At 41.8% G+C, this 26,312-nt stretch overlaps 1 long non-coding RNA gene and 1 pseudogene across 5 annotated transcripts; one reads left to right on the top strand and one right to left on the bottom strand.

Annotated features, from left to right (window-relative positions):
* LOC141407223 (uncharacterized) overlaps positions 1-2,356 on the bottom strand; it is a 12,521-nt pseudogene extending 10,165 nt beyond the window's left edge.
* On the top strand, positions 330-26,312 carry LOC135971863 (uncharacterized). Of its 5 annotated transcripts, none has more exons than XR_010588190.1 (6): positions 330-4,367; positions 6,183-6,405; positions 16,231-16,304; positions 17,151-17,224; positions 21,430-21,545; positions 26,030-26,312. It is a non-coding gene; the product is annotated as an uncharacterized lncRNA (long non-coding RNA). The 5 variants fall into 5 exon arrangements; XR_010588188.1 differs by adding an exon at positions 17,758-17,845 and having other exon boundaries at positions 330-6,405; XR_010588189.1 differs by lacking the exon at positions 16,231-16,304 and adding an exon at positions 17,758-17,845 and having other exon boundaries at positions 330-6,405.

Raw genomic sequence — 26,312 nt, 5'->3', positions numbered from 1 at the left:
CGTTGAGTGCCCACTCGAGATCTGGCCCGGAGTCGGGCGGGACTGGTCCGTGGGAACCACAAGCCGACCTTGTTCACCACCTCGGCCCGGCTCGCGGCATACCTTCTGCTCGCCTCCGGGACCGCAGGGACTTTCAGTCGCGCGTCCAGTAGCGCGCCACTTCAGCCAGCAGTCCGGACACACCCCTCCTGGCCCAATCCCCGCCCCTCACACACCTGGCCCCGCCCTGTCGGGAGCTCGGTGATCCTCTCTGCGCAGGGTTCTCTCAACGCCCGCCGGCGGCCACGCCCACCCCCGACGCTTTGAGGTCACTTACAGGGGCGACCCTCGGGGGGCGGAGGGACGATGGCGGCAGAGGCCAGATATTGGTGCTCCCTCCCTGAACCCCGGACCGGCGCCGAGGAGGCGGTTCGGCTGGCGCCAGCTGCACTTCGGGACCCGCGCTGGGGGGACCCTGGCGGCGGGGCCTGGTCCTGCTACATGCGGGCGCTTCGGCTGGAGTGAGCGGCGGGGACGCCTCTTTCCTCCGGCTCTTTCCCTGTTGCTGCGAGAGCGAGTGGGCGGCGGGCGACGGAGGCAGCCGGGCCGGGATGGAGGACGTTAACTCCAACGTGAACGCGGACCAAGAGGTGCGGAAGCTGCAGGAGCCGGTGAAGAAGCTGGGGAAGCAGCATGAACAGCTGAGGAGCCGCTCGCGCTGTGCGGGGCCCCGGCTCCATCGGCCCGGCAGGGTGGTTCGCCAGCGCCTCCACTCCCTCCTACCGCGCGGGGTCCCCTCGGGGCTTCCCCTTGGGCCTCAGCGCCGAGTCGTGCGGCGGGGCCGTATGTACCCGAGGCGGAAGAGTAACCAGAAGCTGCGGGACGCCACCTTCTTGCTGGCGGCGGGGGAGGGCGGCTTGCTGGACTAGCTGGAGCGTCTGTCAGGCTGGGAGGAGGGGGAGGAGAGCTGGTGAGCGCGGGGCGCCCGGCGGGGCTGGTCGGGGAAGCCCCAGGGGCGGAGGGCATCCCCGAGGGTCCCTCTGGTCGGGCGCCTGGCTTTGTGTAGCCAGGTTCGCTCTCGGCGGGTACTCGTGGTGTTCTTGCTCTGGCAGAGGGAAGGTCAGTTGGAGTTGGACGCTCGAGACTTTCGAGTAACAGGGCTTGTAGCTCCTCTGGATTGTGAACCCTGTGGGTGCTGGGCCTTGTTGGGGTCGGTGGGTTAGTTGGATCCAGAGGGGCTGTTCGCTGTGGGGAGGAGTCGGAGGTGGAAAACTACTTTGTAGGCAGGGATTCTCCTTTGTATAAGAGACTGGCTTTCGGATGGTGGTCCGGGCATTTTGAATGTTGGGGAGGGGTCGGGTTGATGAGGTATTACCAAGTTCGGGGGTTGCAGACCAAAGTAGCCTACGTCTGTGCAGCGGCTGGTGTTTGGGATCAGTTTCTAGCGGGGATGGGGAGACCATGTGGATCAGCACTCCCCTTTGGGTAGTGAGGTAAAGCTTGCTCTGTGTGAAGAGGTCAGAGGATGGTGCTGTTTTGTGTGAAGAATCCAGGGTGGAACAAGAGCCCTGGCTCTTCTTAAAACAAGAATTGAGTCTGGCATTTTGCAGAGTTCTGAATTGACAGTTATCACATCCATCCTTCATTTCCACGTCCTCCTAGGGGCAGAGAAAGAGTCCTATTTAAATATCTAAACCAAAGCTGTATTGTCATAAGCCACTTCTTGACGAAATTGTGACCCACACCTTAATATCACTTTCATAAATAGGACATGGGAGGCTTTTCCCCACGTTTTATTATAAAGATGTCTGTGGGAAATTCTCTTAATTCATCCTTTTAAAAATTTTACTTTTTAGCTAAAATGTCTCTGCTCAGCTGAAATTCAAACTGCTAACTTAGTGAAATCGAAATCATTCGTGGACTATAGTATAGCAGGGCTGGAACTGTGCAGTGTTCTGAGGTAGTTAAGAGCTTTGCTAGATTCAGGCCCTGGTTTTGCCACTTACTAGCTGTATGACCCTGAGCAAGTTATTCTGAGCCTCACTTTCTTTCTCAAATAATAGCACTTACTCTATAGAGTTCAGAAAATTTAGTAAGATAATCCACGTATGCATTTAGCACTGGATGTGGCATATAGTAAACTCTCCAAAACTAGCTGCTGTTTATTATTATTATTATTATTATTATTTTGAGACAGAGTCTTGCTCTGTCGCCCAGGCTGGAGTGCAGTGGTGCGATCTCGGCTCACTGCAAGCTCCGCCTCCCAGGTTCACACCATTCTCCTGCCTCAACCTCCCGAGTAGCTGGGACTACAGGAGCCCGCCACCACGCCCGGCTAATTTTTTGTTTTTGTATTTTTAGAAGAGATGGGGTTTCACCATGTTAGCCAGGATGTTCTTGATCTCCTGACCTCGTGATCCTCCCGCCTCGGCCTCCCAAAGTGCTGGGATTACAGGCTTGAACCACCGCGCCCGGCCAATATATTATTCTTAAGCCTAGTTATTTAAATCAAACATTTAGTGAGCTCTTACATGATGTAGTAGGAGACTCTGAAGATTCTCAGGTGTTGATCTCTGTTCATAAGGCAGTTATAGTCTTGTGGAGAACTAAGTTTTATGCAGTTAAATAAACTAGAAAGTGTATAGTGAATTACCAAAAGAGAGATATTACCAAAAGAGAGAGAGAACAAAAGGTACTGTCAGTGCTCAGTAAGAAAACAGTAGTCCAAAGTAGATGGGCCAAACTTTGAGGAGGAGATGGCTTTGGAGTCTGGAAATGAGGAAAGAGTGGGAAGGGCATTTTATGCTCTGACAACTACAAGAACAGAATCAGAGATAGTTCTAACTCCCAGTTAGGAAGATTTGAATAACAGAAGTACTTTTGAGTATATGATGACAAACCTTTATTTTTTATTTACCTTTTTTTTTTGAGACAGAGTCTGGCTCTGTTACCCAGGCTGGAGTGCAGTGGCATGATCTCAGCTCACTGCAACCTCTGCCTCCTGGGTTCAAGCAATTCTTCTGCCCCAGCCTCCCAAGTAGCATGCCCACTACCATGCCCAGATAATTTTTGTATTTTTAGTAGATATGGGGTTTCACCATACTGGCCAGGCTGGTCTTGAACTCCAGACCTCGTGATCTGCCTGCCTTGGCCTCCCAAAGTGCTGCGTGAGCCACTGTGCCTAGCCGACAAACCTTTATTACCAAGTGATATCAAATATTATTAGAGCTGAGTATGGTAGTGACAGTTTTTCATATAAATGTGAAATTGCATCCTCCCAAAGGAATCCTGAGTATGTATGTACTTTAAAAGAACCCAGAATCATCTAAATATTGTCACATGGCTCTTGCAAGTGATGATAATAGTGATGCTCATAACAATGAGGATTAACTGCACTCATCAGCCTGTAGAAAGTAAAAAGTTTCCTTTTCGAAATTTCCTTTCTTGTTAAAGAATAAATGTTAAGTGAGAAATAATAGTTTCCTTTAAAGACTAACTTCCTTCAAGCCTCGTCTCCTTAAAACTCTTTGTTAAGCCCTGTCCTATGTAGCTGTTAGATATAAGGGAATAAGTATATTCTATGTCCTTGTACTTTAACCAAGATATTTGTGCTGGACATGCTCTCAGGCACGTTCCAGCTCGCAGCCTATGCCCCTTCCTTATTTGGAAATATTACTACTTTTCTAAGTCCTTTCGCAAGCAACTTCCTCTTTTCCTTTGTTCTCTATCGCCTTTCCCTATTTAGGAAAGTTTTAAGTTATTAGCCAGTAGAGTTTAATTTAAATTGTGAGGTCCAGCTCCAGCCAATGGAGACAGGACACAGTAGCAGGGACAAGCTACATAAGGAATAAAAACTGCTTCCCTCCTTTGTTCGGGTGTGTAGTCACCATTGTTTCATCTGTGAGGAGCACCCTTTCTGCAGAAAGTAAAATTGCCTTGCTGAAAAAACTTTTAATCTAAATGCTGATTTTTCCTTGCAGTACTGAGGAGCAAGCATTCTGTTTCTAAATAAACATTTTACTTATAGCAATGGTGGTGGCCTCTATGGGGAGCCATTCTCCTCCGGGGGCGGGGCGGGGGTGGGGGGCGGGTGGTGGTCTCTGGTCCTCTCTCACGAGGAAGGTGCCCCACTGCCTTGTTACTGAGGCCTCCAGCTAAGGAATCGAGACCCACCAGGTGTGACAAATAAACTGGAGTCTCAGCAATGTGGAAAGAAACCGCTGGTGACCTGGAGTAAAAGATCCTCACATACCATGTGGACCAGGCAACTCTGCACAGACCAAGGAAGGAAACGCCATGGGAGCCAGTAAAATATTTCCTTGGTGGTCAGGACTAAGGAAAAAGAAGCCACGGGGCGGTGAAGCGCTCTTTGGTTGGTACATATCAAGGTAAAGCATTCCATAGTCAGGACTAAGGAAAGAAAAGCCACAGGGAGGCCTGGGGGGTGAAGTATTCCTTAGTTGAGGTGTCTTGGAGGTTAAAAAGAGGTGAAAAATCCCCGTTGGGGGAGATTGAACCTCACACAAACTTCCGGTCATAGGAAAAATGTTCATAACTTCCCTTTCCCCTCTTCTTGGGAGAAGAAAGAGGCAAGGGAAGGACCAGCAGAGAGGAAAGAGAAACTAGGAAAGGAAGTCAGAGAGAAAGTGAGAGTGGTGAGTATGGCTCCACATTGTTGCAGATCGCCGGCACCTGGCAGAGCAGCGGTGGCTGGGACACTCTCTTCCCGCACAGCCAGAGCCACCCAGCCTGCCGGTCCCTGAGCCCTGCGCCTTGTGCGCTGCTCGCTGCTCGGGTGTGTCTCACCACCCTCGGAGGCCGGCTGGCCATGGACGCCTGCAAGTTGGAGCCGAGTGGGGGAGTATGAGGGCATTGGGGCCAGGAGCCTGTGCCACGCAGCCAGGCAGCTAGGCGCGCCAGAGGGTGGGTCCCTCTCCCCAGCCTGGCTCTGCGTGGAAGAAGAGGGTGGGGATCGGACCCCAGGAGGAGAACAAAGGAGGCGAAGGGGCATGACTCATGCAACTTGGGGCAGGCACCTCCCGAGCTTCTAGGCTGGCGGTGGCCAGGGCCCGGACTGTGTGGCCACGCAGATCCCACCCAGCGCAGAAGACTAAGTGTAAGAGAAAGAGGAAACGGGATGACAGAAAAAGAGCCCAAATGAGAGAGAGAGAGAGGGAGAGAATAAGTGAAAGACTTGAAAGAGACAGAGATCAGAGAAAGACACAGAAGGTAAGACTGGGGAGAGAAATAGGGCAAAAGGTAGTCAAAGAGTTGAGGCATGTCAGTGATTGTGAAAGTTGCAAAAAAGTTATAAAAGATAATTTATGCAAGAAATATTGTATAATTTAAAAGTAGGCATCTTGAATGTAAAATTAAACAGTTTATGTGCAGAGTATGTAGGGAAAGTAAAATATACTTGTAGTAAAATAAGGAGGCATAAGAATATGTATTTTTACCTACATTAAAAGGTTATAAAAAGGTGCTAAAAAATTCGAAAGGAAAAGGAATATTACTAAACCAAAAAGAAATATTATCTGAACACCTTATTAAAAAAAAAAATCTTGTTCCAACTGCATCAAAGAACCTAGGCCGGGCCCCTCTAAGCTCAGGCTTAATGCCAACGAGTTTCCACCTCCAGCAGCTCCTAGAGAGGCTGTAGTGTGAGCTGGCTGGAGGACCTAACCACAGACAGATATTTGCTGTGCAGGGGAGGGGGCCGCTGCAGCCATTAGCCAGCCCAGCCCAACCCAAGACCAGGGGCCAGATGGCAGGGGCTCGGGCAGGAGCAAGGTCCAGGGGTGGTCGGGTGAATCACAAGGCCCCTCATACCCAAGGCCCCAATGCATGGGAGCGGTGAGGGCCACAGGGAAGCCAAGACCTTAAGAGGGGGTGGGGCTGCAGCGTGCCCTAGGCAGTGCTGAGCTGGAATGGAGAGGGAAGCATCATGCTGGTGCCTCACGCCCCAGGATATGCAAAGTTCTGACAAAATAAGGAGCCCCAAAGGGTCCCTCAGAAACAACATAAGTAAAAATAAGGAAAAAGAAATTTCTTAGCAAAAAGGCAGTAGGGACTGTAAAGTAAAAAAGATACCTTACATTCCACTGCTGATGCCCCCACATTTAAAACAAAAGATCAGTTTCTCAGAAATTATATACTTAGTTTATCTTCCACTTTCCCTTCTCTCCAAACTAAAAATCTTTTAGCACAGGTACCACCCCTAGAATTTCCAGTACACAAGCAGCAGCCTGGGGAGCACGTCCTCATCAAAGGATAGAAAGAAGAAAAACTCGAGCCAGCCTGGGAAGGACCCTACCTTGTGCTGCTAACCACGGAGACTGCTGTTCACACAGCAGAAAAAGGATGGACATATCATACCCGAGTCAAGAAAGCGTCATCACCTTCAAAATCATGAGCCATTGTTCCAAGGTCAAGAGCTACCAAATTAAGGCTAAGAGAAGCTTTATCTTTTTCTTCCCTTTATTCCCCATGTTATTATTCATGTAACTAGATCTAACTCACCTGAAGTTATTACTTGTGATGCCTGTTTAGTTATATCTTGTGAAGATTTAAATAACCAAAGACAGCTTACTACTTCAGAAAAATATCTCTGTCCCTCTGGGACTTCTTTAGTTTAGAAAGATGTAAGTTCCTGTAAGGATACTAATAATCCAGAGAATAGTAGCTATTTAAGTTGTAGGAACTGGACTCTTGTCCCTCTAAAACAAAATCTCTATATTCTGTTTGATCTAATATCCTATAGAACACTAAAAGTCTAAGGTGGACTGCTTCCAGAGGTCTTTGTCCTTAAAACTGTATATCCATTTCACCAAGAGTTGCTCTTTCTAGCTGTCAACATAACCAATGTAATCCTATACAGCTTACTGTTGCAACATCTGAAAACTCCTCCCTTTCATTAAGTCGTATTTATAATATGGAAACTGACATTTCAGGAAAGGATCCTAAAGGAATTTTTAAAATACGCTTTATTGCTCCTTCAACCTCTCCATCAATCACTTCTCCCAAACATAGCGACAAAACCAAAGTCTATGTAGTAGAAATAAAATATCTAAGGCAAGCCATAGCAATTAAGACAGGCTATCAGGATGTAGATGCCTAGCTAAAATGGATTAAATTTTCCCTCTGCCCTGTAAATAAAAGCAATTATTATGCTTGTGCACATGGTAGCCCAGAAGCTCAGGTTGTCTCCTTTCCACTCAGATGGTCCTCTAATCGACAAGACATGGACTGCATGGTAGCTCTTTTTCAAGATCCTACAGCCTAGGATAGTAAACTGTGCCAGACTCTCTCTGCTATTTCCTAAAGTGCAGTACTGTGGGGGTCAGTCCTCAAGGGTCATTCAGCCTCCATCTTCCAAGACCAATTTTATCTCTTGTCTCCAATGACAAGGGGAACATTTGGCATTCCTTGGAGACTTACCAGGCTCAGTAAGGTCAGGCACTTCCAAAAGCTGACCCATCAGTCCACCCTTACTCATCCCCAAGCAGATGTATGGTAGTATTATAAAGGACCTTTGCTGGACACTCTGCCAAGTAATTAAAGCAGTACTTGTGCTCTAGTTCGATTGGCTATCCCTTTTGCCTTCACATTTCATCAATCAGGAAACTTTTTCTTTTAAAAACTCAAGCAAAACAACTAAGCCAAAACACGTTAAAAAAAAAAAAAAGTTTAAAGAAAAATATAAAATCAAGAGGAGAGAATTGTAGAAAGTAAAAAGTTTCCTCTTCAAAGTTTCCCTTCTTGTTAAAGAATAAATTGTAAGTGTTAGAAATAATAGTTTCTCTTAAAGACTAACTTCCTTCAAGCCTTCTTTGCTTTGTGCTAAAAACTCTTTGTTAAGCCCTATCCTATGTAGCTGTTAGATATAAGGGAATAAGTATATTCTATGTCCTTATACTTTAACCAAGATATTTGTGCTGGACATGCTCTCAGGCACATTCCAGCTCACAGCCTATGCCCCTTCCTTATTTGGAAATATTACTTTTCTAAGTACTTTCGCAAGCAACTTCCCCTTTTCCTTTGTTCTCTATTGCCTTTCCCTATTTAGGAAAGTTTTAAGTTTTAGCCAGTTGGTTTTAATTTAAATTGTGAGGTCCAGCTCCAGCCAATGGAGACAGGACACAGTAGCAGGGACAAGCTGCACAAGGGATAAAAATTGCTTCCCTCCTTTGTTCGGGTGTGCTGTCGCCATTGTTTCATCTGCAAGGAGCACCCTTTCTGCAGAAAGTAAAATTGCCTTGCTGAAAAAACTTTTAATCTAAATGCTGATTTTTCCTTGCAGTACTGAGGAGCAAGCATTCTGTTTCTAAATAAACATTTCACTTATAACAAGCCCATTTTATATTATGTATTATTAGAACACATTGAGTCCACTTGGAGAAGCCGATTAAGTCTTGAGCTGCTTTGGTTCCTGAGCATGAGCTTTGTTAAGCTTTGTCAAGTCTTCCTAAATACTGTGCCAGGAGTTTCTTTTGACCACATGATTCCTGCTTATTGCTTTGATCCTGGCTTCATATCTAAATATTATAGATGTCCTACACTTTTTCTGAGAACATTTGTGTGAATTGAAAGTTGGATAAACCACATGTAAAATGCATTGGGGCATGTGTGTAGGGTAAAAGTTATTGGGGGTGGATATCAGTGGCAGGAAGATTCAAAGTCGAGATTTTTTTCTTTCTTAGCAAGCTAAAAATCTACCTTTTGTAACTTCTAGCCATTGCATGTTCTTTTTATCTAGAAGAATGTTTCCTCTGGAGTGTACATGCCACAAAGTGCTTGTTCTGAAGATGTCAATAAATACCATGTAGGAAAAAAAAAAGTGGGTGGGTTCTGGGGTTGAATAAATGTGGGAAAAACTGGATTCAACAAAGATAACAGGTTTCTTTAATGCTGGGCTCTTGGAGATGCTAATGTATACTGAACATAGTAAATCTCTAAGGAGTATGGTTTGTTCCTAAATCTATTTGAGCTCCCAAGGAACTAGTATCTTATAGAACACACATAAAAATAGTACTCTGCAGTGGTCATTTTCAGACTTTTTTTTATTGGATCCAACTTCATGATAAGAAATATATTTTAACTCATAATCTATTCACAGGTATATGAATAACTGAAACAGAAGTTTCACAAAATTATGATTACATTTACCACAAATGGTGTGCTCTAATATTTTCCTTCTATTCTGTTTCATTAGAAAAAAATGCTGGTTTATTTCCAGCTAAGTGATTTTGTGACCCATTAATGAGTTTCAATTCTCACTTTGAAAACACTGTTCTAGAATAACAGAAAGGTCTAGGGACGAGAACTAACATCACTGTGCATCACAGTGTGTCAGTCTGTGTCAGGCAGCTTATAAATATTTTTTGCTTCTAATTTTTATACATTTATGAGGTAGGTATCATTTTCTAGGTAAGGGCACCAATCTCTCTCCAAGCCAAGTGACACACAGTAAATAATGGCACCAGGATTTGAATCTCGGTCTTTATACATCGTAGCCTATGCTGTTCTCACTGTATTTTGCTTTTTCCAAGTATGATCCCGTTTTCACATGAATGGCCCCTTCACATATTTGAAGACTACTGTCCTGTCACTGCTGACTCTTACTGCCTGCCATACATGGTGGGCATTCCCTTCTCTTCTTCAGAGTAAATAATCCCAGTTAGTTTAACCATTTCTTAGATAATGTAATGCTCTGATCCTTCAACCATGGTTATTTTTTTCTTAATTAACCCTTAATTGATCATTGTCATTATACATTATACCCAACATTTTAGATGATATTTGACCAGAGTGTGTGGTTCGGGAATGAGCCAAATGCTGTTTTTTTTTTTTTTTTTTTTAAATCAAATATTTCATTAACAGTTTCAACTTCTGTTACTTACGCTTAATATGAACCAGAAGTATCAACTTCTCTCCAAAATGTTTTATATATAAGATGTTAAACTGAGTCTCCCTAATCCTGTTTTTGTGAAGTGGATTTTTTTTTTTAAGCTTAGATATAAGGCTTTTATTTTTATTATTTATTTTTTTTAGGTGTGCTTAAATATAAGGCTTTTAAATTTCCTTTTGTTAGTTTTTAGACATTTAATATTACACTTTCTATTTGGTCATCTTTATATTTGGTAGGCATACCTACTATGTCTTCATTCAAATTGTTTATAAAAATATTGACAGAATAAATTACTCAGAAGTGTGCAAGTCAACTAGACTCACTTCAGATTAACACCAGTACATTAATCAGCACACATTATGGTTGTTCAATAACTACTAGTTCTATCTTTTTTTTTTTTTTGAGATGGAGTCTCACTCTGTCGGCCAGGCTGGAGTGCAGTGGCCGGATCTCAGCTCACTGCAAGCTCCGCCTCCCGGGTTCACGCCATTCTCCTGCCTCAGCCTCCCAAGTAGCCGGTACTACAGGCGCCCGCCACCTCGCCGGCTAGTTTTTTGTATTTTTTAGTAGAGACGGGGTTTCACCGGGTTAGCCAGGATGGTCCCTATCTCCTGACCTCGTGATCCGCCCGTCTCGGCCTCCCAAAGTGCTGGGATTACAGGCTTGAGCCACCGCGCCCGGCATTGTTCTATCTATTATTGTCAGGCCCATATGACATTTTGTGTGGATATTAGGAAAGATTTTGTCAAATGCCGTACTATAATTAAGCTATACTGTGCCTACAATATTCTCTCCTACAGCGAATAATACTACATTACTAAGCTATGAAAATAACCATTGCAGTTGATTTGGTTGAACTTGTTCATGGTGAATCTTCTAGCTAGGATTTCATGTATTCACTTTTCCTTTACTAACTTCCAAACATTCTTTTTAATCTAATTTTGAATTTTGCAAGGAATCAGTTTGGTCTGGACTTTCTAGACACTGCTTATTTTTTCTCTTGAGAAATTCTCATATTTCCTTTTATCCAGACTTTTGATCCTGCCAATGTTCACCATGATATTAGTGATAAAATTTCTGTTCCTTTCCATCACTGGGAGTGATATGCCTAAACCCATGTCAAGCTACATCCTGGCTCACTGGATCAATTTTATCTTAAGTTTATGAAGATGCTTTAAACTCATACTGACTTCTCATCAATAACCTTTGTTGATAAATGTCCCAATTCAGAGACAGGTAGCTCTGTGGTTTTTATTCTTTTTTGTCACTTGTGACTCTTCACTGCTGAGAGTTTATTTATTACATGACTTCTTTGTTTATGTATGCTTTTTGTAGAGGGCCATTGGTAAAATTTGCCTGTAATTTAATTTGATAAGCCTAAGTTAATAAAGCAATTTGTGTACTTATCACCACTTCTCTGAATAGTTTGGCAGTCATTCACTGATTAACACACTAACATCTTGGGAAGTTTTGTGTTTTCTAGACTCTTCTGTACCAAGGAGATGTTACTTTAAAGTAATGTGGTTTCTTTATGTGTGTGTGTTAGATTAATCAACTTTTTTTTTTTTTTTTTTTAAAGATGGGGTCTTGCTATGTTGCCGAGGCTGGTTTCAAACTCCCGGGCTCAAGCAGTCTGCTCATCTTAGCCTCCCAAAGTGTTAGGATTACAGGCACGAGCCACCATGTCTGGCCCTCTATTCCCTTGTTTGCAGTGGTTTTCCAGTCATCCTAAAATGGCTTTAAAATTTTTTCTTTAATGGAACGAATTCTCAGAGTACCTGTGTGCAGCACAGTGTTGGGAACACTGAGAGACACGATAATGCAAGTTCTTACATTCTTTTTTTTTTTTTTTTTTTTTTTTTGAGACGGAGTCTCGCTCTGTCGCCCGGGCTGAAGTGCAGTGGCCGGATCTCAGCTCACTGCAAGCTCCGCCTCCCGGGTTTACGCCATTCTCCTGCCTCAGCCTCCCGAGTAGCTGGGAGTACAGGCGCCCGCCACCTCGCCCGGCTAGTTTTTTGTATTTTTTAGTAGAGACGGGGTTTCACCATGTTAGCCAGGATGGTCTCGATCTCCTGACCTCGTGATCCGCCTGTCTCGGCCTCCCAAAGTGCTGGGATTACAGGCTTGAGCCAACGCGCCCGGCCTAGTTCTTACATTCTTAAAAAATAGAATTTAGCTAAGCAAGGCCCCATAGTTGGTAATAGTCTATTATAGTCACTATTGTGTGTCCATGTTTTATAGGACAAGTGTTGTGTAAGTAGCAGTCCCCAACCTTTTTGGCACCAGGAACTGGTTTCGCAGAAGACAATTTTTCCACGGACTGAGGGTGGCAGATGGGGGTTGATTTCAGGATGATTCAAATGCATTATATTTATTGTGCACTTCATTTCTGTTAGTATTACAGTGTAATATATAATGAAATAATTATACCGCTCAGCACAATGTAGAATCAGCGAGGGCCCTGATCTTGTTTTCCTGCAACTAGATGGTCCCTTCTGGGATTGATGGGAGACTGTAACAGATCATCAGGCATTAGACTCCCACAAGGAGTGCCCAACCTAGATCCCTTGTGTGCGCAATTCACAATAGGGCTCACGCTGCTATGAGAATCTAATGCCACCGCTGACCTGAAGAGGTGGAACTCAGGCGGTAATGCAAGCAATGGGGATTGGCCGTAAATACAGATGAAGCTTTGCTCACTTGCCCAGCCACTCACCCTGCAATGTGGCCTGGTTCCTAACAGGCTGCTGACTGTTACTGGTCCATGGCCTGGGGGTTGGGGACACTTAGTGTAAGGCATTTTATGTTTTGTGTGTGTGTGTGTGTGTGTGTGTGTGTGTTTTAAGACAGAGTCTTGCTCTTTCGCCCAGGCTGGAGTGCAGTGGTGTGATCTCGGCTCACTGCAACCTCCACCTCCCAAGTTCAAGCGATTCTCCTGCCTCAGCCTCCTGAGTAGCTGGGATTACAGGCACATGCCGCCACGCCTGGCTAATTTTTAGTATTTTAGTAGAGAAGAGGTTTCACTGTGTTGCCCAGGTTGGTCTTAAACTCCTGAGCTCAGTCAGTCCACCCGCCTTGGCCTCAGAAAGTGCTAAGATTACAGGCGTGAACCACCGCACCTGGCCACACACTTTTTTTTTTTTTTTTTAATTGAGATAGAGACTCACTCTGTTACCCAGGCTGGAGTGCAATGGTGGAATCCACAGCTCACTACAGCTTTGACCTCCCAGGCTTGAGTAATTGTGTTACCTCAGCCTCTTGAGTAGCTAGGATCACAGGTGTATTACACCGCGCTTGGCTAATTTATTTTTTCTGTTTTGTAGAGACAAGGTCTCACTATGTTGCCCAGGCTGGTCTTGAACTCCTGTGCTCAAGTGATTCACCTGCTTCAACCTCCCAAAGTGTTGGGATTACAGGCGTGAGCCATTATACCCAGCTTCTTTACACATGTTAAATCATTTAAAGTGTACAATTTTGTCATACTTACTATTCTTTTTTTATTGTAAAATGTACATAACAAAATTTAACATGTTAATCATTTTTAAGTGTACAGTTAAGTGGCATTAAATACATTCACTTTGTTGTGCAATCGTCACCACCATCCATCTCTAGAACTTTCATCTTCCTCAATTGAAACTGTGTACCCATTAAACAACAATTGCCTGTTCCCATGGCCCCCAGCCCCTGGCAACTACCATTCTATTTTCTGTGTCTATGATTTTGACCACTCTAGGTACCTCATATAAATAGAATCATACAATATTTGTTTTTTTGTGTCTGGCTTATTTAGCATAATGTCTTCACAGTGCATCCATGTGGTAGAATGTGTCATGTTATCCCCATTTTACAGTAAAAGAAGCTAAACCCAAAGTCGCATAGCTAATAAAGTGCAATTGAGATTCACACCAAACCTAAAAGTCATGTCTAATGAAGAACGTTTGATCTTGTTTTATTAAGCCTATTTAGCTTGGGAAGAGAACTTTTTGAATATTTGAAGGACTGTAATAAGGATTATTACTTATATAACTCCTCATCATTACACTAATAGGTGTAAATTAGAGGCAGGCAAATTTTGATTTAGTAGAAGGAAGGATTTTCTAATAGAGGTGTTTTTGGATGATATGGACTACTGGAAAAAATTGTGGAAATAACCTTCAGAAGACTGCCACATATTCCTGTGGCAGGGGATGTTACAAAGAAGTAAAAAAGTTATCTGAATTCTAAGTGTTCTTTTAATTCTGTTGCGGTCTCCGTGGGAGCATAAGATACCTTCAAGACAAAGTGCTAAGCTTTAGTGTGGGAGAGATCTTTAGCAATGGAAGCATCATGGATTTTTTATTTTTAAGTCTATGGCACATTTCTCTGAATATCCTTAGTAATGGCCAATTGTTTTCCTCTTGAGGATAGGTTTGAATTTTGAAAACCATTAGAAGTCCTTATCATGCCTGGTGAATAAAAATGGATTAGCAAGATACTTAGAAGTCCTCGGCAGTCCAATGCCAATTTGCCTTTTTCCTAGATTTACTTGCTTTTCCCAGAACCTTTATGAACATTTACGTCCTTTGGCATTTGATGTTCATACCTTTTTTTCTCTTCCTCTTACCAAAATTTTCCTTATTCTTCAAGCACAATGCAGATTTTCTTTCCATTGTGAAATTCTCCTGAATTTTTAACTTGGTTTACTTCCTCTTTAATGTTAACCCATTGAGAGGTGAAGCCAGCTGGACTTCCTGGGTCGAGTGGGGACCTGGAGAACTTTTCTGTCCTGCTAGAGGATTTTAAACGCACCAATCAGTGCTCTGTGTCTAGCCAAAGGATTGTAAATGCACCAATCAGCACTCTGTAAAATGCACCAATCAGCACTCTGTAAAATGGACTAATCAGTGCTCTGTAAAATGAACCAAACAGCAGGACATGGGCGGGGACCAATAAGGGAATAAAAGCTGGCTACCCCAGCCAGCAGAGGCAATCTGCTTGGAAGCCTTGTTCTTCTGCTCTTCTTTTTTTTTTTTTTTTTTGAGGCGGAGTTTCACTCTTGTTGCCCAGGCTGGAGTGCAATGGCATGATCTCGGCTCACCACAACCTCCGCCTCCCAGGCTCAAGCAATTCTCCTGCCTCAGCCTCCCTAGTAGCTGGGATTGTAGGCATGTGCCACCACGCCCAGCTAATTTTGTATTTTTAGTAGAGACGGGGTTTCTCCATGTTGGTCAGGCTGGTCTCGAACTCCCGACCTCAGGTGATCCACCCGCCTCAGCCTCCCAAAGTGCTGGGATTACAGGCCTGAGCCACTGCGCCCGGCCTGTTCTTCCGCTCTTCACAATAAATCTTGCTGCTGCTCACTGTCTGGGTCTGTGCCATCTTTAAGAGATGTGACATTCACTGAAAAGGTCTGCAGCTTCATTCTTGAAGTCAGGGAGACCAAGAACCCACTGGAAGGAACCAACTCTGGATACATTATCACTGTTTATATTTCCTTTCTTAGAGTATATTTAACACAGCCACCTTGTGCTTTGGTCTGTGTAGTCTAGATTGTGAGCAATTTAAGCAGGAGGACAGTACTATATTCATCTTTATGTTTCTGAACAGAACCACAGTATAGTAAGACTTCAGTTATACTAATTTAAATGAAATCAATCTGTCAGTGATTTAGGTTAAAATGAGGTGAAGCTATAAACTGATGAGACCAAATTTCTTACATGACCTTTATGCCAGTTACAGATCAGGTATTTCACACAGATTCTGAATAATGGCAGTATTGAATTGGTACTTTCCCATGATGAATTAAAGAAGAAAATACTGTCTAGATCTAGTGTCTGATTTTAAAAATCAGTTTTAAAATTAACCAAAATACTGGCATGGCTCTGTTTCGTAGGATTACAGAAGCACTTTGTTTTAAACTTCTTCCTTGTACTTTTTGTGATTTCTAAGTTTTCTCATATGAACATGAACTGCTTTTATAATTTAAAAAATTCTACTGATAAAATTTGTCAGTTTCATTACCCCATGGTCATGTAGGGATCACAATATAACCTGATACATTACAAGCCATTGACGTTTTCCTTGTTACTTAGTGCTAGTAAGATTATACGTCACAGATGGAGAAATTTTGGTTTCAATAAGTTTAGATATGCATTTTTGATGGAATTGGAACCCAAGACAGCTGATATGATTTTATGATCTATTATACTTGTTTGTTTTAAATTTAACAATTTAATTGTACAAAAAAAATTTCTTGGATAGCATCCATGACCAAAAGTGGTTTAGAATGCCTCTTATTCTTAACTTTTCATTTATTTATTTATTTATTTATTTATTTATTTATTTATTTATTTATTTATTTACAGATGGAGTCTCACTCTATCGCTCAGACTGGAGTGCAGTGGCCTGATCTCGGCTCACTGCAACCTCCACCTCCCAGGTTCAAGTGATTCTGCTGCCTAAGCCTCCTAAGTAGCTGGGATTACGGGGGCCTGCCACCATGTCCGGCTAATTTTTGTATTTTTAGTAGAGATAGGGTTTCACCATGTTGGCCAGTCTGGTCTCGAACTCATGACCTTAGGTGATCCGTCTGCCTTGGCCTCCTAAAGTGCTGGGATTACAGACGTGAGCCACTGCGTCCAGCCTAACTTTACATTTAGAAAATGAAATTGCACAAGTGTAACTATTAAAACGTTTATCATATCTACCCAAATAAACTATGTAGTCTGTTTTTGTGAAAAACAACAGCAACTTTGTTTTTTAGGAATATCAGATAAGGAACCTAAAGCAGTATTGCTCACATCCTGTGAACCTTTTGGATGGCTAATGTTGCTACTGCTCCTCTGTCCCATCTTTGAGGCTACCCTGCATTCAAATCCCTGTGCCAAATTGCTCAGGGAACCTGGTCCTGATGCCCTGGTAGCCCAAAAGGGCTACTTGCCTTCTCCTTACCCTTACCCAGACCCCTGCCTCCCTGCCCTTCTGCTAGGAACATGTCTACAACTATATAAATTCATATAATTTTGGCATGATATTTGAAAAAGACAATTTTGGCAGTAAATAGCAGAATTAAGTAATGTCTTAATGTAAATGGTTTGTGTTACCATAATACGCTGTTTCTTGTAGTAATTATCTGTACTAGCCAAAGTACATTGTATGTGACTCCTGTGCACTAGTTTTTAGTAGCAAAAATGAACTTGTAAAAGAATGTAGGTTTTATGGCTTTGGTAATGTAAGTTCTTCTTTCTTTCTTTCTTATTTATTTATTTATTTATTTTTAATACAGTTTCACTCTGTCGCCCAGACTGGAGTGCAACAGCACAATCTCGGCTCACTGCAACCTCTGTCTCCCAGGTTCAGGTGAGTCTCCTGCCTCAGCGTCTAGAGCAGCTGGGAATACAGGTGACTGCCACCATGCCTGGCTAATTTTTTTGGTGTTTATTTTTAGAAGAGATGGGGTTTCACCATGTTGGCCAGGCTAACATAATACCTCTTTGTAAAAAAACTTTTTGTAAATGTTTTATGTAAAATATTTTATGTAAGCATATATATATGTATATGCATGTTTATGTATTTTATATATACATAAAGATTTTGCATATATATATTTACATGGATATATGTAAAAACAGTACATGGTAGTACTTCTGCAAATTTTTTTATCCAAAGTTATTTAAAATAGTATTATTAAGAGTGCTATGTATATTCTATTGTATGTAAATGCTGTAGAGTGGCCATTTGTAGCTGATAGCTGTTTAGGTTATTTCAAGTTTGTTATCACACACAATGCTTTATTGAATATCATTTTTCCTCGTGTGTGCGTGTAGTTTTCCAGGGTGGATGTTGGGTTGTAGATGCTGGGTCATGGTGGCGTACATTTTTTAATTTACTAGGTCCTTGCCTTACAAAGTGGCTCCACCAAGCTTCACTCCCATCAGCAGCTTGTTATAGTATCCATTTCTCCCCACCCTGCTGACTAAGGTTAGTTTGTAGCAATCTGTTATAATTTCCTTAATTTGTTGGGCTAAAAAACTACAGAGTTTATCTTGTTTTAATTCTTGTTTCCTTGATTCCCAGTCAGGTTAAATATTTTTTCCATTTGAGCATCTTTTCGTATATTAACTGATCATTTGTAAATCTTATGCAGGGAATTGCCTGTTTACAGCCTTTTCCCATTTTCCTATTATTTGGTCTCTTATTGATTTGTAGGAATTCTTTGAATATTCTGGATACAAATTATTTTTATATATGTGGCAGTTAACTTTAGTTTGCTGATTACCTCCTTTTTTTTTTTATTTTTTGAGATGGAGTCTCCCTCTGTCCCCCCAGCTGGAGTGCAGTGGTGCGATCTCAGCTCACTGCAAGTTCCTTCTCCCGGATTCACAGCGTTCTCCTGCCTCAGCCTCCCAAGTAGCTGGGACTACAGGCACCCGCCATCACGCCTGGCTAATTTTTTGTATTTTTAGTAGAGACAGGGTTTCACCGTGTTAGCCAGGATGATCTCGATCTCCTGACCTCATGATCCACCCCTCTCACCTTTCCAAAATGCTGAGATTACAGGCGTGAGCCACCAAGCCCGGCCTGCTGATTATTCTTTAAAGCTGACAATGTCTTCAGTCATTATAACTGTTTAAAAATTTGTTGCGATCAAATTTATTGATCTTTTACTTGATGCCTTTTTCGTTTTGTTTAAGGCCTTCCTGCATGATAGAGCTTACTGCAGCTACTCCCCTTTCTCAGTCACCTTCTTCCTGGAACTTAGTTCTTTCTAACTCAGCCTGACTGAGGCTGGGCGAAGCATGCGAAATGTTTTGTCATGTTTGCTTCTGGTTGGCTGTGGGAGGCTATACTTGAGGACTGGTGGAAATTTCAGCAGCACTGTGTAGATTTCAGGTGAAGGCAAACGTTCTCTAGCACAGAGGACCACAGATGAGCCTGCGGAGAAATACTCTACTAGTTTGCAGGCTCTATGTGGGTTTGGATTGTATTCCCAATGCCTAGCTTAGTACTTGGAACACACAGACAGTGAATAAATATTACTTAAAAATTTAACTTCTCCACAGTAAATTTTGTGAGCTCCTGGAACTCATTGTTAGCAAAGGGTGTGGAATTGTCTCTGAGAATTTCTAGCAGTACCCTCATCTTTCGAGGGTGGTACAGATGTAAACATGAGTGTGGCGGGATGAACCTCTCCCAAGTGTAGATACAAATACACACATTGCCTGCACATGCACACACTCAGCCTTTCTAAAGTTTCCAAGCTCTCTCTCTCTCTCTCTCTTTTTTTTTTTTTTTTTTTTTAAAAAAAACCACCTGAATAGTTCAGGTTGTAGACATGAAATAAATACTCTTGTAGATGTCACTTCAAAGCAATCTATGTGATTTTTTTTTTTTTAAAAACCACCTGAATAGTTCAGGTTGTAGACATGAAATAAATACTCTTGAAGATGTCACTTCAAAGCAGTCTATGTGCTCCTTTTCCAGCTCAGATGAGACATTCATCTTCTTAAGGAAAGGCAGTGCTTTTTTGGGTCAGTACAAACTGGCATGGAAAACTGTTACCTTCTTTTCTTTTTTTTTCTTTCTTTTTTTTTTTTTTTTGAGACGGAGTCTCGCTCTGCCGCCCAGGCTGGAGTGCAGTGGCCGGATCTCAGCTCACTGCAAGCTCCGCCTCCGGGGTTTACGCCATTCTCCGGCCTCAGCCTCCCGAGTAGCTGGGACTACAGGCACCCGCCACCACGCCCGGCTAGTTTTTTGTATTTTTAGTAGAGACGGGGTTTCACTGTGTTAGCCAGGATGGTCTCGATCTCCTGACCTCGTGATCCGCCCGTCTCGGCCTCCCAAAGTGCTGGGATTACAGGCTTGAGCCACCGCGCCCGGCCGTTACCTTCTTTTCATAGTGATGTTGACAAATCTGCTCAAATGAATGAATTTACTCCTGAATGATTCATTTCAGGGGAAATGGCACAATCACTTCCTCATGCTAGTAGTCAGTGGCCCACAAGAAGAGGTAAGAGTAGAGGAGGCACTCACAACTTTATCAAGATGTGGCACTGGCTTTAACTTGCCTGAAAAAACTCTCAAGAAATCACTGATCATAAAACATACAATCTATAACTTAATTTTAAAAGTGCCCAGAGACTTTATGAAAACTTTGTATTAAGAATGTAGTATGTGAGTACAGCATAGATATTTGGAGCACCAACTTGGAAGCAGACAGACCTGGCTTCATTTTTGGGCTCAAGTGCTTACTACCTGTGTGACTTATACAAGTTTGTCCCTTCCCTTCCCTTCCCTTCCCTTCCCTTCCCTTCCCTTCCCTTCCCTTCCCTTCCCTTCCCTTCCCTTCCCTTCCCTTCCCTTCCCTTCCCTTCCCTTCCCTTCCCTTCCCTGCCCTGCCCTGCCCTGCCCTGCCCTGCCCTGCCCTGCCCTGCCCTGCCCTGCCTCCCCTCCCCTCCCCTCCCTTTTCCTCCCTTTTCCTCCTCCCTGTCTCTGTCTCTCTCTTTTTTCTTTTCTTTTCTTTCTTTTTTTGTTTGAGATGGAGTCTCCCTCTGTTGCCCAGACTGGAGTGCAGCGGCATGATTTCTGCTCACTGCAAGCTCCACCTCCTGGGTTTATGCCATTCTCCTGCCTCAGCCTCCCAGGCAGCTGGAAGGCTGTAGCTGGGACTACAGGCGCCTGCCACCATGCTCAGCTAATTTTTTTTTTTTTTTTTTTTTTTGTATTTTTAGTAGAGATGGGGTTTCACTGTGTTAGCCAGGATGGTCTCAATCTCCTGACCTCGGACTTACACAAGTTTCTTAACTTCCCTAAGCCTTGGTTCCTCATCTGTAAAAACAGGAAAATATTGCAGCCTATCTCCTGGGACTTGTATAAGGATCAAATCAGTTAATGTAAACAAAGCACTTGGAACAATTCCTGAAAATGAGTACTCAATACAAGTTTAGGGTTGTTGTTGTTAGTAACAGTAGTATTACCTAGCTTCCATTGAGAGAATCTATTATTTCGTTTCCATAAATTATATGATCAAATACAGTTAGATACTAGTTACCATGTAAAACAGATCCCCTAATGGGGAGAAACAAGACTGGTCTATCAGTAATAGGACTCATAATCTCTTTCCTTATTCTCTTTCTCCTTTTTATCAGCTTGTCTTTCTTGCCTGCCTGCCTTTCTGCCCTCTTTTTTTGTGGCTTCTCATCTCTCTTTTTCTCCTCTTCCACATTTACCATGATTTCCTCCTGTCCCCTCTCCTAATTTGAAGTGCTGAGAAAGGAGGTGCTCTCACAAGATCTGAGAGGAGAGCTAGTGCCATTTGGCTGCCTTCAGCATTCATGAGGAAAGGATGGTTCTTAAAAACCATTAGAATGATCCTGAGATGAAACTCATGTCTCTTCCCTTGGGATCACCCTTCCTTTTGAACCAGTGGCTCTTCTTACTTCCTCTGCCTTCAATGAAGCATTCTCCTCTGCATATGCTGGGGGAGTAGAAAGAATGTTTGGCACTTAGCTCCACATGGGAGAAATCATGTCTACTTAATGCATCACTGTGTACCTCATGCCTAGGACCTGTTGCATAGAAGGTAACAACAAGTATTTGCTGATGGAATGATTCAGTGAAGCAACACTGAAACTGGAGATTTGAACTCTGGTTTTCTCCCTCACTAGAAGTATAACCTTGGGTAAGTTACTGAGGTACTCTGAGACTCAGATTCCTTATATAATGTATATAATAATATGATATGACATATGATAATTATATATAATATTTAATGAAAACAGTAATACCTATCTTTAATGGAAAGTTAAAGGCTTATAAAACATTTTTTTAAAGTGCTTTGCAAACTGTCAAATACTATGCAACTATGAGGGTTATATGGGAAATTCCAGGAAGTTTAGATAGGTAATTCTTTGCCCTTCTGAAAGTAGGATGTACAGTCAGAGCTGGTGCTTTCCAAGTAACCACCATTTTAAAGCTTGGGTCATAGAGTTAGGCCAAGAGGTTTCTATTTTCTTTGTTGTCTTCTTACCCTAAATAATAGTCTGGTTAATTTGAGGCCAAATAAATGGGCACACAGAGACATACAGATGATTGACTAAGCATTCAGTTTGGCAAAGGCATTTCCAAACATATAAAGATCTAGCAGCAAGGTGATATAATCCCAAGTATTCATATATATCCTTTTATTAAATAAGTTTTGGGGCAAAATTTTTCTGTTTCTTTTGAATTTTTACTTGAGATTTTAAAATCATTTAGTGAAAAATAAATGACCCTCAAGTCAGGCGGAAATGTATGATACTGACACAGGAGTTAGAGAAAAGCACCTCTCTGGGGCCCCTCAGTCAAGCTCTCTTAAGTGCTAGTTCTCTAACCTTGGGAGTCAGCCTGGACTCCTGTCTCTCATAGCCCACATCCATCCATCAGCAAATCCCCCTGGCTGCCCCTTGAAATGCTGTAATCCCCTGTGCATCTAGGCCACCTTCCTCTCTCACTTGACTCTGTCAGTAGCCTCCTGCCAGACTCCATGGTTCCATCCTTTATCTGCTATAATTTGTTCTCCACATAGTACCCACAGTGATGTTACAAACTTGAATTAGATCGGATCTTGGCTGAATCAGAACTCTCCAAGGTGCCCCTTCACCCTGGGAACAAAAGTACAACATCCTGAGTATGAGTTACCCAAAGCCCTTTATAACCTGGCCTCTACCTGTCTCTCAAATCTCATTTTCTACGAATTCCTCTGTGTTCTCACAGTTCCAGCCTCCTTGGATAAGCTAAGCACACTCCATCCTCCAGGCCTTTGCACTTGCTGTTGCCTCTGCCTGGAATAATTTTCTGCCTGAAGTTTGCCTGCCTTCCCTCTTCTTTTTGTTCAGGTGTCCCTTCCGAGGAATTCTCCTCAGAGAAGTCTTCCTTGATCACCCCATCTAAGAAAGTACCACTGTCACTCTCTGTCTCCCTACCCTACTTTATTGCCTTCATAATAGTTTTCATGACTGGACATCCCATTGCATATTTATTTGCTTATCTGTTTATCGTCTGTGTCTGCCATGAGAACATAAGCTTAGTGAGGACAGAGATCCTGTATGCTTTCTTCACCACTGTGTTTCCAGCACTTTAACTGGTTCTGGCATGTGGCCAATGCTCAATGACTATTTCCTGAGTGAACAAAGGGATAGTCTTTAGAGAAGTGAGAAAGCATGATATTTGCCTGTTTTTTTTTTTCATACAAAGTCTTGCTCTGCCACCCAGGCTGGAGTGCAGTGGTGTGATCAAGGCCCACTGCAGCCTTGACTTACCATGCTCAAGCAATCCTGCCACCCCAGCCTCCCAAAGTGCTAGGATTATAGGCATGAGCCACTGTGCCTGGCTGCCTGTATCTTTAAAAATTATGAGGTTCTGATTTTCTTTGGATTACCAATACGGTATATTATTTTATGCTTTAGGTTTTGTTGAAACCAAGGTAGCTGAATTTAACAAACTATCACTATTCCCAGAAATAATAAAGCCTGAACAATTCTTATTTACTACTACATTACTGATAGGATATTGAATCCTTATTTGTATATTTATTTTCATATAATGGTCTTGAGATACAAATAGCATCATTAAAGAAAATATATTTGAAAATAACATTTTTGAAAGGAAGAAAAGTCACTCCCATCACCCTAACATACCCACATGCAGACACTGTATGCAATAATTAGGGTGTACATAAGAGTTTTTTGGTGTGACATATAAATATTTTCAATGCTGTCTCACTCCATGTTAACATTAGGCATTAATTTCTAATGTCTACAGACTATTTCATTAATTTGTCATATCATAATTTACTTAACTAATTCCCAGTTGTTAGACAATTTGGTTTTGATTTTTCCCCTTTTATTTATTAATTTTTTGAGACGGAGTTTTACTCTATCACCCAGGCTGTAGTGCAGTGGCTTGATCTTGGCTCACTGCAACCTTCACCTCCCAGGTTCAAGCAATTCTCCTGCCTCAGCCTCCTCAGTAGCTGGGATTACAGGCATGTACCACCACGCCCAGCTAATTTTTATATTTTTAGTAGAGACAGACTTTCACCACGTTGGCCAGGCTGGTCTCAAACTCCTGACCTCAAGTGATCTCCCTACCTCAGCCTCCCAAAGTGCTGGGATTATAGTTCTGAGCCACTTCGCCCAGAGTTTTCCCCTTTTAGATATAATACTTCAATAGTGAAGCATGGGTATGCTTTTCTGGTGCCCCCTACCCTCCAATATTTTAGAAGACTGCCTCATGATAAATTTCTAACAGTGCAATAACCGGTTCATAAGATGTGTGTAGAATTACAATATTCTAGCATACTGGGAAACATATTTTCTTTCCAAAAGCATTATATCAATAGAACAATGTCATAGCAACCTTATCAGTGTCGATGGTACTATTAATAATTTTGAGGGTTTAATAGGCATCAAATAAAGCCAGTTTAGTAGGTCTAAAAAACAATAAGACTTTGTTAAAATGTACATTTCTTTAACTACTATTAATGTTTTTCCCATATACTTGTGAATGATTTATATTTCTGTCTTTAATGGTCTGTCCTGTTTAAACTATTAAGGGCCTGAAAATTTTCTCTCACATTTGAATGAACACTTTCATGGTATATGTAAATATTTTCCTACTGTATTGTTCTTTTTAGTTTTTCATAGTTAAAAAAATTTTTTAATCTTCATCTGGCTGAATTCATCAATATTTTCTTTGTACACTGTCCTTTCTTTAGACATTGATGTATATGACATGTTAACTGCTCAATGATAGTAGACAATGATTATCATCATAATAAAAATCATTTCAGAGGGCCTCATCATACTTGTGAAACATGGGGTTTAGGAAGGAGCATAATGAAGTGGATACCTCCTTAGAGTGTAATCTATGAGTATGGACTGGCAAGAGGGAAAGAGGAAGAAGAGAGAGGGGCAGTTTCCTTCCTCTCTCAAGGCATGACAGCATGTCTCAGAGCACAATGCACACTTAACATGTAGGCAGAAAATGGCTTTCTTAGGCAATCTTTCAAATGAAATCCCCCTGGCTGGTGGTATTCATGTGCTTTGCCAGTGATGCTTATAAAATGATTCCAAGGCACCACAGAGCTCTCAAATCTCTCCCAACTATCAAAGGGTTATGCTTGGTTTATGTTTCAATATTAAGTTACACTATGCTCTGAGCTACTTGCAGGCATTTGTAACCCTAGGTTCTGGAACCTATAAGATGCAGACACAAATGTTTGCTAAATGAATATTTGAAAAAAATTATTTTAACAATTTTTGAGTATTTTTGCACTTGTTTGGAAATGAATGGAGTGGAAAGAAGTAGGGTGTTTGCATTCTAATCCAGATCCAGGCACCAAAGGGTTACCTAATCTTAGATAACTTATTTTTTTTGTGGGCCTCACTTTCCTCATTTGTTAAGAGAGGGCATTAGGCTAGATGATCTCAGAGGTACTTTTCAGTGAGGATTTTATGATTATAGATGATAAATTAAATAAAATGTCCAGTTAATTGGGTTATCCTACATTTTTAAAACTATGTCCAATCACAAAGAGAGTAGATTATAAAAGAAACCATCAACCTTTTCATAGCTTCAAAGGTATTGGTTTAATTTGGATTTACTGTGAGTTCTCATGAGTTTCAATACAATGCAGTTTACTGTATAATAGAATTCATATTACAAATATAAGTGCATTGAAATCAATGGACAATTAAACAAGAACGAGAACAACAAAATACTTTTTATCCTCTAGAGCTGTGCTTGCTGTCCACTATGGTAGCGAAATGTGGCTAGTCTGAATTAAAATGTGCTGTAAGTACTAAATACTCATGAGATTTTGAAGGTTTGTTATAAAAAAAAAGAATATCTCATTAGTGATTTGACATTGATTACATATTGAAATCATCACTAAATATATCTTAAAAATTAATTTTTCCAATTTTTATACTTTTTAAAATGTGGCTACCAAAAATTAAAATTACAGATGTAGGTCACACTGTGTTTCTGTTACACAATGCTTCCTTTAGAGGGACAGAAGGGGTAGAAGATTAACTATTTGCATTATTTAAATGAAAATATTTTTGCTTTTTATTCCAGCATAATCTCCAGTGATTTTTTAAAATGTTAAATTTATTCTCTCAGGAAAATGGCTTTGTAAAGAAGCTTGAGCCTAAATCTGGCTGGATGACTTTTCTAGAAGTTACAGGAAAGATCTGTGAAACGCTATCTCTTCTGAAGCAATACTGTTGACCAGAAAGGACACTCCATATTGTGAAACCGGCCTAATTTTTCTGACTCTTAAGAAAACGATTGCCAACACATACTTCTACTTTTAAATAAACAGCTTTGATGATGTAACTTGACCTTCTAGAGTTACAGAAATTTTATCCCTATTTAATAAATAAATTGTATGTAATTTTCTCTA

The sequence above is a fragment of the Macaca fascicularis genome, chromosome 7, assembly GCF_037993035.2.
Source record: "Macaca fascicularis isolate 582-1 chromosome 7, T2T-MFA8v1.1".
NCBI lineage: Eukaryota > Metazoa > Chordata > Mammalia > Primates > Cercopithecidae > Macaca > Macaca fascicularis.
Note: the sequence above shows the minus strand (reverse complement) of the source record. Positions and strands in the feature narration are given on the sequence as shown.